The sequence below is a fragment of the Synchiropus splendidus genome, chromosome 18 (genome assembly GCF_027744825.2).
Source record: "Synchiropus splendidus isolate RoL2022-P1 chromosome 18, RoL_Sspl_1.0, whole genome shotgun sequence".
Taxonomy (NCBI): domain Eukaryota; kingdom Metazoa; phylum Chordata; class Actinopteri; order Syngnathiformes; family Callionymidae; genus Synchiropus; species Synchiropus splendidus.
Window position 1 is genome coordinate 15,270,960 of NC_071351.1, and position 14,295 is coordinate 15,285,254.

Sequence of the window (14,295 nt, forward strand, 5' to 3'; positions counted from 1 at the left end):
TGACACATTGTGATGTCCACAAAACAAGTAGATTTTCCATAATAGCTGCATGAAGTTGACTCTCAGACAATGATGAGAGCTGGCTATCATCTCAAGTCTGGCTGTCATGGATGGCAAGCAAAACTGGAAGGAGAGGGCGGAAACAAACATTTAGGCATTAAAAGTCGTGCAACATTCCAAGACAATGCAGTTAAAAAATACAGAGCACCTCAGAGTGCTAGTTGGGTGGCTGGAATGTCCAAATTCAAAGGAATGGCCGAACTGATAAAAGTGAAAGATTACCACTTGACACTCTGCTGGACTATCACCGAGCCACTTCACTCAAGGCCGGTCAAGTGGGGGTGTTAAAATGCACTTGCTAATGGATTTCCTTCAACACACGCACTTACACATACACACATGACCAGCAGTAGTACACAACAACTTTCCATATTTAAATGGCAGAATGGTTCCCACCAGGGCTGCAAGGAGTTTGCCATCATCTCACTTTAATTCCAATCAGTCATTCCTATCTGGAAGTCCATGAATAATGGCCCCCGCCTCTCCTGCGCTCAGAGACAGGGAGAGAACTTTCTCATATTAATAGCCATGCTGCTGCTGGAGAAAATGATTGACTTATCAAAATGTGCCAGTCCAGATGAAATGCTGTTTATTCAGCTTCTGTGCTGTTACCAGTCACCATTCCTGCGCAGAGGTTGGACAGTATAAATCAGCCTGGTGTTGACTTGGCTTGGTCATGTTTTTTTTCCCCACTCGTTTACATTTCTGTCCTTGTTGCAGGGCATGAAGCATGTGAGCAGCCGAAATCCATCTTGTCTTTAAGTACAGCTAATATAAACTGCCTGTTAAAAGGATCCCAGGACCACCAATGCTAAAGGATGCTCTTTCAGTTGGAATTAGCCTGTGGTTAGCGATCTTTCACCACGACAGAAAAAAGAGAAACATCCTCCATTAAATTACCAGTACAAAGACCCCCCGCCTGTTTGACTCCACCAATGAGAGTGATGCTAAACCAGCAATTCTGGGAAGGAAATAGGGTGAAACGTAGAGTAACAATGACTAGTGACAAAAAATTCCCAGAGTTCTGTTTAGTCACACGTTTTTTTTTCCTAAGAAGGAAACTAATTTGAAAGTTGACTTAGAAAATGACCACAAAAAAGATAGGGTTTCACACAGCATGGTCGGCTGGGCTCAGAGGAGAAGGTCAGAGGAATAGCAGTTATGAATAAAGAAAACAATGACAAGGAGGATCATTCGTCTTATCCTGTGTCAGATTTATTGAGTCTCAGGCATGATGGTGATTCAACAAGCAGAGCGTCTCCAGTGAAAAACGACTTCAAGTAAATACTTATGACCAAACGTGGAGAAAGCACTTAAAACATAATCCACGCCGTTGATCTAATATCACACATTTCCATAAATGTGAAACTCAGATTACATATTAAAGGATGAAAAACCGAAATCCAGATTCAGCCGCAGATGTACATTCCATCAACTGATCCCATTTTGCGTCGTCGCTCCGAGCAAGAAACGGGAGTAAAGGGAATATTCACACCAGCTTTAAAGTGTTGGTGACGAGCTCATGGGGACGAAAATGGATACAGTTGAGATGCACAGCAAGACCCTGTGCTCCTGAACCAGCACAGTGTGAGTAAATTGTGATGCTACAAAATGTCCTGTTATAGCAGCACGAAAATCTCTAACCATCTGGGCAAAATTTAAAATGAATTATCTTGTGGACTAAACGTGAGGCCTTTGGAGGTGTCGACATATTTCGAATGGATGCTACTTGGTTGGAAGTTGCAATTTTGTGTGTCAATTTACATGTGAGTAACACACAAAACCTAGATCAACAAGCTCTGCACAGATATATTTATCTTATTCCTGACATATATCAGTGACATTGTCAAGGCAAGTTTATCAAGGGATAGAGAACATATGATTGAATATTGTACAACATTTTGAAAATATTTGTCAGTACCTTCAGTGAGAGAAAGCTGTGTGTAATATCTGAAATGCCAAAATAGTTTTGGATGGAAAAGGCAAAATAAAAAATAACATACGTCAAAAATAGCATATGTCTTGCTTGGAGGAGAACTGAGTGCTTTACATGCGTGCTTTTTTTGGTTTTTCTTTTTGTTGACTTTACTGTTAAAGATGATCATTTCAGTGACACTCTAGCTGTAGTTGTAAAAGCTGTCGCTCAACATCTAGTTTTCACATAGGTTTGTATATAAATTAATTAAGAATAGCAACCTTTTTATTTTTGTTTCAAAGTTGTGTTTCACTTTTAAGAACTGTACTGAGAACCATAATAAAACAAACTGATGAAACCACCAATAATTATTTTCCAACCATCAGTGTGACATCATTTAGATTTTTGTCTCCCATTGATGTTTTGGTTATGACGTCACATTGCATAATGTTGATCATCTGGCAATGAAAGTACTGGAAAATGAAACTATACGTGCAACATTTCATTACTTTTTGAGTGATTTGATAAATTTAATCAAAATGTATCGAGTCCCGGCTTTATAAAAATCATAAGTGTTACACGTTGCTACCTTTGTAATAATATGCAGCGATGGTTATTGATAAACAAGTATAAATAGTAGATACAAATTGCAGACTTTTTTTTTGAGTTTTGCTGGTGTCTTGAGCATGAAAGACTCACAGAAGCGTACAGAATATTTAAACGGTCAAAGACTCTTTCAGTTGACTGTCAACTCTGTAGAAAGTGCAACAATCGCTTTGAGAGCTCTCTGAATTTTACAACTTCCTCCTGGTTAGGGGCAGCAGCTCAAACCCAAACAAAACTCCATTTTTTAGTTATTGGCCCTCATGGCATGTAATGGAGAATCAAGCTAATTATCCCTACAGCTGTTTTCACTTGCTTTTTATGTAAGCAATACCTGGTTGATCCAGAGAGCAACAGTGAGGCCCTTCTTAGTGCTCCAGGCCTCCAGCCCGGCTGGAATTAGAGAGCAAAATGCCCCTACACCCCCCACAACACTGCCCAGGCAACATATCAAGCTGAAGCACCTCCTGTACTTAAAATCCACCAGTTAAGATGGATCTCTACAACAAGTGCTCCTTTACCTCCTCTGATGGTTATTAATGACAGAGGTGAGCTCGGGTGTGGCTGGATTAAATTGGAACCATCTTCTGCTGTCTTGAAGCTTGAAAGAAAAAGAGGGAGCGCAAAGAAAGGGGGGTTGACAAAGGGGTAATGGTAGAGAGTAGGGGAGTCAGAGGAGAAAAAAAAACAATCCCTCACAGGCTAATTACATAATTTCCTTCATCTGAGCAAACACATACTGGGTGAAGGCAAGTGTGAGCGAGTCACACAAATGCCAGTCCAAGAGGTGGAGAGTGCTTTCTAGAAATAGACAGCTTAGCCAAAACTGCAACTTCAACGTCCAAAACATAACTAATGTTGTCCTCTTTCACAGGGGATGGACAACAACTGATGGATCCATACTGCTCAACAACCACTAGGTGGAGTTGATCATTGATGCCGAGAGATCAAACAGGTTTGAATCTATACTTTGAGCTTATTTTCGACAACTTTCGCCCTGACTGTCAAAACACATAGGTAAGTGAACACAATGAGGTGAACAGAGGGGGAAATTAAAAAGAGGATTCTTGTTCTGAACCCTCTGCTTCAGCTAATCCTCTGAGGAATGATAGAAGAGTCCAAGGACGAGTGCCAAGATGTGCCCAAGCACAAATAAGACTCAAATGATACTGTACTTGTTTTGATCAAGCCTGTGGAAAACTGAAGTTTACTTGAAGAGAAAGGATTTCATCATCGTCGAAATATCAAGATACCAAAAGCACCCACATGAAAAGATGTTTTTGGCACTGTCAGCATAAAACCTCATTCACACCCCTCAAGGAGAAAACTTAACTATGCCTGTAAAAGTGCACGGGTAGGTTTGCACAACAATAAAACCTGTGGTATTTGACCCATTTAATCTCTTCTGCAATCTCTGGTTTTGACTTGTGAAACTGTGTTTGTAATACAGAAACAAACATCAATGACAAATTCTGAGATTTGACATGTAAGTCCATTAATAACATTTCAATCCTCTATATGTAATGCATATGGCAGAATTGACAATAAAATCTGCCATACCTTACCTATCTGCGATATCTGAGAGGAATGTCTTCATTGTTCACTAGCCAGGTTGGATTGGTAAACTACACATTATGCGCACAATAAACCATAGCAACATGCCCAATAAACACTGCTCCATCACTGCTGCATCTGCAAATAATTAAACCCAAACACAACGTGGATATATGCGCCAAAAAAACAACAACAATGTAAACATAGCCTTTATTTACATTTTCAACTCTCTGTAGCTATATTTGAATGTAAACCCTTGGTATTCCGAGTCCCACCAAGTTTTGAAGTTGGAATAATCAACTTATAAAGGGATCCAAGTAATCATCCCACTCAGAACTGGAAAAAGAACCTGGAAAAGTACTTTTAAGCAGAAATGGAATGCAGCTTAATGTACAACACACACTTCTATTTATATTTGTAGGCTTGAATTCGCTGCTATTCGAAGAAGAAGGACAGTAAAGAAAGCACATCTATGTTCTGGTTTGGGAGTGTGATGAGATACCTGAGATATGCTGGTTGAAACATTTAGAAAACATAGCCAAACAGATGCTCAATTTATTCCATTTGGATGATCAAGAACCAACTAGGGCAACCATGAGTGAAGTTCAGGACTGATGGAAGTAGAACCTACTGCGCCGAAAATTCTTCACCGTGGGATCGAAGTCCCAGAACGACCACCTTGACCCAGCTCTAAACTCACTGTTGAAATGAGCAGTGTTGAACGTGCCTGCATCGTAAGACCAGCGCAGGCCCAGCCAAGCAGGGGAGACAAGTGAAATCTGAGCCCACATTAAAGCACCTCCATAAGGTAGAAGATCAGGGGAGGCCTCCATGCTCTCAGTGTCTGCGGGGGTCCGGGCCTCTGGAGCCCTATCTTACTTCCATCTGGAAAGAGAATCTGGGGGTAGCCTGATGGTCTGATAAGAGGCCATGTCGACTGACACGGTAACAGCCTCTCACCCCCATTCTAAAAAAAAAAAAAAAAAAAAAAAAAAAAGGAGCCAAGTGGAAGTAGTTTTACTGGTATGGAGGATAAGATGAGAGATACTTCATAAGAACGGCAACAAGCGGACTGTACAGCAATATTACTCTGTAACATACTGCAAAAGAGCCAACAAGATAAATCAATACCAGCCACAAAAATTCACATTTCTAACCTACAATTAATCCAGGTTCACCTTTACCATGATGAAATACCATGGGAAATCCAGTCATTACTGCTGCGTTACATAAATAGTAAATTAGGTAAGGAAGGAAAGAAGCACATTAAAATGGGACTGGATGTAGACTTACAAAAACTATTCATACAGTTGACTTAACCAGATTAAGCAACCATAATCACGGAGAAAGTGTCATAATTTCTGTATATCCACCACTTCGAAGCCAAATATGTGTCGGGTCCAGTGTAAAAACTTGTTTGGCTAATGTGCTCTACTTGTGTGGTTCTTTATTGTATCCCATCTTTGCTATCAAGCCCAAAAATGTGTCTTGCAACGTGAATTAATAGGATAACAACGTGGACGTGGATACTAAGTGGGCTCTGAGTGTGTTTGCTCTAGCACAGCTGCAGCGCGGTGCTTAATACGAGTAAAGTCCGGTGTCAGGAAGAACCAATCAGGATGTCGGGTGGATGTGTTTGCTGCTTCTGAGGTCAGAAGAGCCTCAGGACATTGGACACATTGCTGGGGAAAGTGGGATTTCGAAACGCTTGGTGGTCTTCTCATGACTTCCTCAGCCCGATGCGTGTTTCAGGAGTTAGCGGAAAAAAATATCAAAAACACTCAGGCAGAGAAAAGCACCTTGTGTTCACAGCTCTCACCCTTGTTATGATACTTATCTTTGAATTAATACACACTTTTTATCCCCCATTGGTGGCTTCAATGAATCATGGAAAATACCTTTTATGGAAAGTAAACACCCCGGAACAAAAGCTCTTTTCTCTCACTCTCTTAAGTGGCGTGAGGACTCCAGATCTCCACAGGAATCTTTTGATTCATTTCATTGGTATTGCTACACCTGATTCTTGTTTCAACCAGCTTGCATTTTTGCGCCATTTTCATCTATTTATTTTGTCATTTCTCTGACATTTTCTCTTCTCTTGTGCTTTTACTCAATTAGTTTGGACTCTTTTTGTACGTATGATTGTGAACTGGACATATGATGAAATTTACTACCCTATTTGTCTGAAATTTACTACCCTATTTGTCTGAACTACTATTTCAGCCCACTGAGTGACAATCTTTCACCAAGATAAAAACCCAGGTTTTCCCTACAAAACGACCTGCATCAAGCTAACGTGCTGCCTTCCAAAGTAAAAACCAATTTTCACTGCTCTGCCTCTTGTCTGCAGCAGGTCAAACCACTGTCCTCGATTCACTTCAGAGAAAAGCAAAACCTTTGAGCCAGTTCAGATCTACTGTTAAGCCAACTTTTCTGATGTATTCAAACAACCTAAAACCACTTTTGGTTGATTAAACCGCCTGAAGTCTTTCCAGTCAACCTCTCAAAATATATGGCGTTTTCCGTGTTTATGAGAAAATCACTATGCGTTAAATTCAGAGGTCGGATCAGAAAACATTCTTGGTCAAGAACCAGGTCTGCTAGGTACATCAGTCTGGGTCCAACTGCCAGTGGGCATTTTTGGGGTGAGGGATAGAGTAAGATGTCAAACAGTAGGAGTGAGAGTAAGAGGGGCCTTTTACTCATAGAGTACGGGGGAATTCGAAGCAAATTTTAAAGAGAAAGTCTGGAGATTGGGAAAGGCACCTAAGGCGAACTGAAGTTCATATGTCTTTCTTTTAGGAGTTTGTGACCCTAGCATATGACCAACATCATCAAGACAAGACTAGATATTTGTCACAGGTTATACACACACACACACACACACACACACACACACACACACACACACACACACACACACACACACACACACACACACACACACACACACACACACACACACACACACACACACACACACACACACACACACACACACACACACACACACACACACACACACACACAAAGATGACAGTGTAAACACAAAAATGAAAGACACAGCTGCCGTTGTTGAAAACTCATCATTCTCCCTGAGCTACAACTATGGCAACACAAAATGTAAAGACACATCTGTATGGGTCGCCTTTGGCTTCACACCTGTCGCGCTACATAACCAAGCACTAGATTCTTTAAATAAGTTGTGGAGGATGTTACATGCCACTGAAGACGCTGCTGATCATTTATAAGCATCATCGAAAGTGACCGAAGTTTGACTGGAAATAAATAAGCTCCATGTTTTGAGCACACTTCTGTAGTATTTACTTCCGAAGTACACTAGAGGTTTAAACACGCTCCAATAGAGTCATCGACGCTGACACTTGCAGGACTAGCGTAATCATGTAAAGAGATAAATGCTACAAGACATCAACCACCTGCTTGACCCATCCAAGGAATCACGTTTAATGCTAAAATTATGACAGAAAGAAGGGAAGGAACTTTAAAAAAATGTAAACCTGTCTTCACTCTGTTTATTAAAGTGTGATAAAACGTGACATCCTTCTCGAAAGACATCAGACAGAAGACAGGAATAAGCATAAATAAGCAGCAGTTTACTCCAAAATGGCTTTGAATTTTAGTGCAGACATTAGTTGAGGCACAAAATACTTCTTTGTATGTCAGGTTGTGTGAGCTCATTTGTCCGGGTGGGAGCTGGGAATAGCATCGGCTTAAAGCTGAAGAATTCAGGCCTCCCCTAGTAAGGTCATGTGCTGATGTTTAGTAGGTGCTTTCTCAGGTCACAGACTGTGACTTTTAACTATCATTCATATCACCCCACCTCCTGGAGTAGAAATGTTTCGCTGGCATACCCCACATATCTCCGTCAGTTAGCAGTAATGACCACTGACAGCGATCTCAATCGACCCACCTAGTCAACGGGAAGTGAACCAACATTTCTGGTGAAATGGGTCGCCACGAAAATTCCTGAATGATATTGTTAACACAGGCTTTTTATATGGTCATAGGACTTGTATATATTGTGTTTATAACCGAGTTGAAGACTTATATAAAATGCTTGGACACATTAATAATGTTTGAATCTGATTTAAATTGAATTTCCATGCATCTTTTCAGGCACTAAAGAAAACATGTAGGATTTGCTGTACCATACTCACCTTTCAAAAAAAAGATCAATTTAGACATTTTGACTGAACTCAATTTTTGACTGAAAAAAAAAAAACAAAAAAAAAAAACTAAGCCTTCACCGAACCGAAATACAGGAAAATGGAGAAATGACTAGACTAGTGTTGCCATTTTCTCATGGCTATAGACGTACTTTCACCTCTGGCTAGGAGCTCTGAGTAGTGATGGAAAGACGATGGATTCAAGCAGCAGTCATCTGAGAGAGACTGAGAAGAGATATTCAAGTCACTAGTGAGGTACTCCAGGTATGTCCAACTGGGAGGAGGCCCTGGGGCAAACCCAGGACACGTTGGAGGGTGACGTGCCATGGTATTCACCCAGCCAAGCTGGAGGAGGTTTCAGTGAAGAGGGATGCCTGAGCCTCTTCACTTGAACCCGACCTCGAGGAGTGACATATGGATAGGGGGGTGCTTGCTTGGGTCTAATAATCACGTGTTGAAAGTGAACGTACACATCCATGGGACGACGCAAACATTCACAGGCAGGTTGGCACACAGCTGAATTCCAAGGAACCTCTTGGCAACCAGACTGCACCACTTGAGTTCTTGAGTTCAACAAGACCACGCTGGAGTTCAACAGCAAATGTCCTGCTATGGCCCTCCGTTATTTATTTACACAGTGGAAAATTCTCAGTAGAAAGAAAATAATCAAAGAGGAAGAAGAAACATGACTTAGATGTGAACAGAGGTTACCAGAACCCCCAGTGGGGTTATTTGTCAAGACTTTCTATCATTAATCCCCAAATTACACTTCTTTGTAGAGGTTTTCCAAATGAGCTGATGAAGGCACTGGCTGTTAGTTTTGGACTCCAATTTGCTTTAATTTCCCAGGAAATAAAAGTCACTTCTGATAAATATTACATGATATTGGACAGAGAAAGAATGTGAAAAATATGTGAAAGGCAAACTGGGAAACGTTTCTGAAGTTAAACAGAGCAGCTAAATGTGCCCAGCGGTGGTTGAACAAACAGCCAGAGCTCCCTGATGTGCCCCTGCTGTGATGTACCCGCTGCTTAGTTTGGCATCAGCTCTGCGGAGTCAAGCTACGCACACAAACTCGGGTGTCACTCTCCGATTTTCTCAAGATAAGCCCTCGCTTAAGAAGAACATCTCTGCGGTGATGCATTAGCTATCTAAAAACAGTCTGACTGTCCACCTCGTCCACTGTAAAGAACCAGTTCAACTGCAGACGCTGGACACCGCAACTTGTGGAAACGACACACGGGTACTGTTCCACTGACATAATTACGCCATGTCTCTCTCCACCTGGCTTCTAACACATGTTCAACAGCTCAGACGAGGCACCCGTAAGAAATAACAACAGTAGACTGTCAACATGGGACAGAGCCATTGTCATTCCAGACAATCCAGAACGGCGTGAATCAGTGGTCCATGAACTTTACAGTTGTACAAGACTACCCATAAAATAATGGTTAACAGATGCAAAAATTAACTTGCATGGGGAACATGTAAATGGCAAACCAGACCATAGAAGTCAAAATGTTGGTGGTTGTCGAGAGTGCCACATCTAGTCTGTTTTGACTATTCTGACTGGGAAATAGTCAGAGTTTGGATGTAATCCCGACATCTGTATCAGAATTCTTAAAGTTAAAATAACTCAGTCAACTTTACAAGGTGCACAAACCACCCACTCTGCTTCCAAATCTGAATTACTGAAATAAATCTAAGTATCTTAAAAGACAGACCCAGCCACTGACCTAATCAACTTAAATGTGAGTCTTTGTGTGGCCTACAACCAGCCCGCTCTCCTAAAATATAAACATTAATATACGTGGGAAGGAAGAAAAACTGCCCCCTGGCTCAGCTCTGTGCAGCAGTGCGACCTCTTCCCCACATCCCGACACTTCTCTGGACATGTTTTTAAACTCCTTCTTTCCCTTCAGTTGAGCTTGAAAACTCACTTTGAATTAATTAATGCATTTTTAATGTGAAGTTAACTTGATTTGTTTCCAACTGTTGTGTCCGATTTGTCAGTCATTTCCCCATTTTATTTATTTTATTGAATTCTTTCTCCCGTTAAGTGTTTCCTTGGCTTTGACTGCCAGGCTCAAGTTACGATTCAATGAAAAAATGAAATAAAATGAGCTATCAGCAGTAAATGGTTCTGAAAATTCCCCCAAAGAATTTATGATATTCAAGGACAGGCAGGTTCACAGCGAGGCAAATGACAAAGGTAGAAAGGGGCAAATAAATAAGTGAGAAAGGCTTGCGAGGGAACAAGAGGCAGAAGCAAGAAGTGATGTTTAAAAGAAACAGCGTAATAACTGTGTTTAAAACCTGCTCTTTCATTGAGCAAATCTGGCCGGGGCTATTTCACACTGTAGGAATCTTCTGTGGCCCAGATCAAAGGCACGACCTGAAACACGGCTCATGGAACAGGTGACATCTCTCACAGACATTTGCACATGCTCGCACAAACCCTCAATCACCAACACTCGCACACTGGCAGCACACATACTGTATACCTAAATAAGCACACGCTGAAACAAGAAAAAAAGAGCACAGGCTGTTTCCTTTGTGTCTGGATAAGCCTGTGGGGATGCATTTCTGAGGAACTCACATAAAACCATATGTCTATCATCTGAGCTTAGCAAACCACTTACAGAGAGTCAACAGGATACACACACAGATGCACACATACTGAAGAGCCAGCGGGCATGACAGAGTGCTGTTAAAAAGTAAAAGCATGGAACATTTATGAAACTAACACATGCAGATTGGACATTTAGCCACGACCTGTGCCGGAAATGTGGACCGGTGCCCATGATGGATAGATCTAATATAGCGGAGGTCATATCCAGTGGGGGGTGAACATAAGGCTATGTCATCACTGGCCCATCTGTCCATACCTTCCATCACTTTTCACTCCCTTCTGAAAAGCAACAGGATGGGGGTTACTGTATGTCCCACACACAGACACACTCACACACACCTCCCCATATAATTGCAATACAGTCCAGACATGCATACAAAAACAGGCAAGCATGTACACAATGGTGTTATGAAGAAATAAATCCCCGGTGGTCCGAGCACCGTTTCCACTTGACAAATCTCTGGTTTTCAAATTAAGCAAGCCAGGATGTACGTGCGTCACAGGGCACTTGTGGTACGTGTATTTCAGTGTGCTGGCTTCCAGTGTATATGATGCTGTGGCATGTATGTACAGTACGGCATGGCTCATGCATGCCTAACCCAACATCCTGACCCTCCTTTAAGTTATTTGCAAGTATTATTGGCAACCAAAACGATTCAGACGAAAGCAATAACCAAGCCAATGGACCCAGTGTTACACAAAAAATACTGAAATTGACTGGTGCTTTCTATATGGCCTACATGGCAACATGAGCAGCGGCGTGCTGATCATTTTGGCACTTGTTCAAAATGCAGTCATGAAGGTTTGTTTCTCTCTGTCCATGCTCGATATGGTCAATAGCTTTCAATGTTTTTCTGGAATATGAGTAGATTACTCAGCACTGTGACAAGCCAATTACATTCAGCAGTCCTGGTCTAATGATGATGGCTTAAATGTTTTCGCCGGTGGCTCGCTGAAGCACTCAAACGCACACATGCGGTGTCAAATTGAATCCTTGTGTGAAATATAGAGATTCAGAATTCAGGTCAAGGATGGCTGACGACAGTCTCAAAGTTTCAGGCTTCCTCTCACATCTTCTCGACATCCTCCCCCACCACCCCCCGCACCTCTCACACCGGCGTCACCTCTGACCCAGGTCCAAATCACTGCTCTCATTATGCAATTAACACCAATTAAGTCATTTGGCAGCACAAAAGTATGTGTATGAGTGGATGTATGTGCGAGCTGCGATGTGTGTGCACCAAGTTTAAGGATGTGTGTATATGTGGCTGACAGGGCAATTACAACTGCACAAGGGAGCCTTTTGGAAGCGAAGAGCTCTGCAATCAACCAATCAGCCTTCAGATGGCTTTGACATGAAAAGAGAGCATGGCCTCTGCTAACCCTGAGGGTCAGCCCCAATTTTCATTATTTACCCACTCAGGAATGACTGTGTGAAGAAGGAGCAACAGCCAGGGAGGTAGGGTGATAAATAGGTATGGACATATATAAGTTTAAGGGTCACACAGCAATAAAAATCTGGAAAAAAAAGAAGGGAGAGAAGCGAGGTAGAAGAAGGAATTCATGCCTTGGGGTTGTTAAGCAGGTGAGTTGAAAATTGGACCATGTTTAAAAAAGTTAGCGTGGTGGGATGGGGACCTGGAGAGAGGCCTTCAGGTTGTTTTTGCAGAGCTAAAAGGGCAGCATTTGGAGTCCATTTGCTAACAATTTCCCCTTGGAAAGTGGCTCTTCACACACTTGCACACATGGGCATGCACACAACTTCAGATGTGCGCGTTGACACATATTGAGAGGCATAAGGTATGGTAATCTAATACTTTAACTTCAGCAGTAAAAGGTATGAAAATTACTTTGTAGGATTAAGCTCTTAAGGACAAGCTGATATAGAAAGGTTAATACACTTTAGATGTAACACATCAAACTCAAGTTACTGTCCTTTGCCAATAGGCAAGCAACATTTGACCACATTTTAATGGTAAAAACTCAAAAGTCAAGAGCATATCCATCGTCTCGGACATTGAATGAAGATAGGAAACTTAAAAGAGGGAACCACAGTCCTTATTTTCACAACCATTCAAAGCCTGGAAATAAATCGAATCAGATCACACTCAGCCCTTCTCCACACAACCATATCCCACGTAGCCCCTGGTCAAGAGCACTAGGTCAAACACAGTGGGACTACCCAAAGCCACGTCACACCAAAAAACATCCTGACTTCAGAGCAAAAAAACTGGAACCAGACAAAGAATCCTGAAGAGAAAAAGTAAACACACATGCTCAATATTTCCAGTGCTTCTGGTCACTATTATCACATATCTGACGAAAGAGACACAGGTAATGTGTGGGTATCACAGTATTACCATCCTGCTTTGGGCTTCGAAGATCTAAAGCCTAATCAGGACCACATGAACCCGTCACAGGAAGTCCTCCAGCGGAAAACAGGAAGCAGGAACACAAGGACCACATCATTAGTTTCACTACTCCCTACAGCCAAAAGGGTTTGTGGACATTGTAAAGGGGACGCATAGTTAGCGGTGCATCCGTGAGTGTGCACAATAGGGACAGTACATTTTGCATTTGTGTGAGTGGAACCTACAGGCTGGCATTAATAACTGATGTGTTTACTGAATGTAATGAGTCCAGGTTGTGTGTGTTTAGCAGAGTTAAAGCTGGACTTTCTCTCAGGCTCAGGCAAGATGCCAAAATACTGGAGCCGAATAACATCTGACATATGTATACATGGAGTAGGAATTAATATGAAAGAACCTGAGAAAGTAAGAGCAGTATAACTAAATATTCACCTTGTATCCACACTGCTCTGTCTCGTGCACGCACGTCTTTGAAAACCCCACGAGCAGTCCGCCTACCACATTCTCACCGCTTTTTTTTCCCTCTCTGCTCTGCAACCCATCAAGACTAAAGAGGCTAATTTTTGACGATGGCTTACAGGTGGCCACTGCAAGGTGAACCATATCCACTCCGCTGGCTGGCACGAGCATACACACACACATACACATAACATAAACCGACAGAACAAAAAAAACAAAACAAAAAAACATGCCACTAATACCGACCCTTTTATAAACTCAATGCCAAACATCAAAGAGCAAAGCACACCTTAACACACCTCAAAGGCACCAGACGCATACGTACACACTACGACATTCAAACATATGCACACTCATAAACTTTAAAGCATGAAGGATTTCCATCAAAGGGTCACAAGAGTAAGTCTATTTTAAGTCCCCGAAAACAGGGGAGAAAAGACATTCACTGCGCTCATAAAAACTCTTGTCACACTAAAGTGTTTCGTAATAGAATGGTAACACTTATCAGTCCCAAAG

General features: G+C 41.8%; 1 protein-coding gene across 1 annotated transcript in view; it reads right to left on the bottom strand.

Annotated features, from left to right (window-relative positions):
- The window catches only part of wnt5a (wingless-type MMTV integration site family, member 5a), a 29,498-nt gene extending 15,503 nt beyond the window's left edge, over positions 1–13,995 (bottom strand). The window contains exon 1 of the mRNA XM_053848420.1: positions 13,753–13,995. The gene's annotated coding sequence lies outside the window, so the exon portion shown is untranslated. The remainder of the gene's footprint in view (positions 1–13,752) is intronic.
- Between the last annotated feature and the right edge of the window lie 300 nt (positions 13,996–14,295).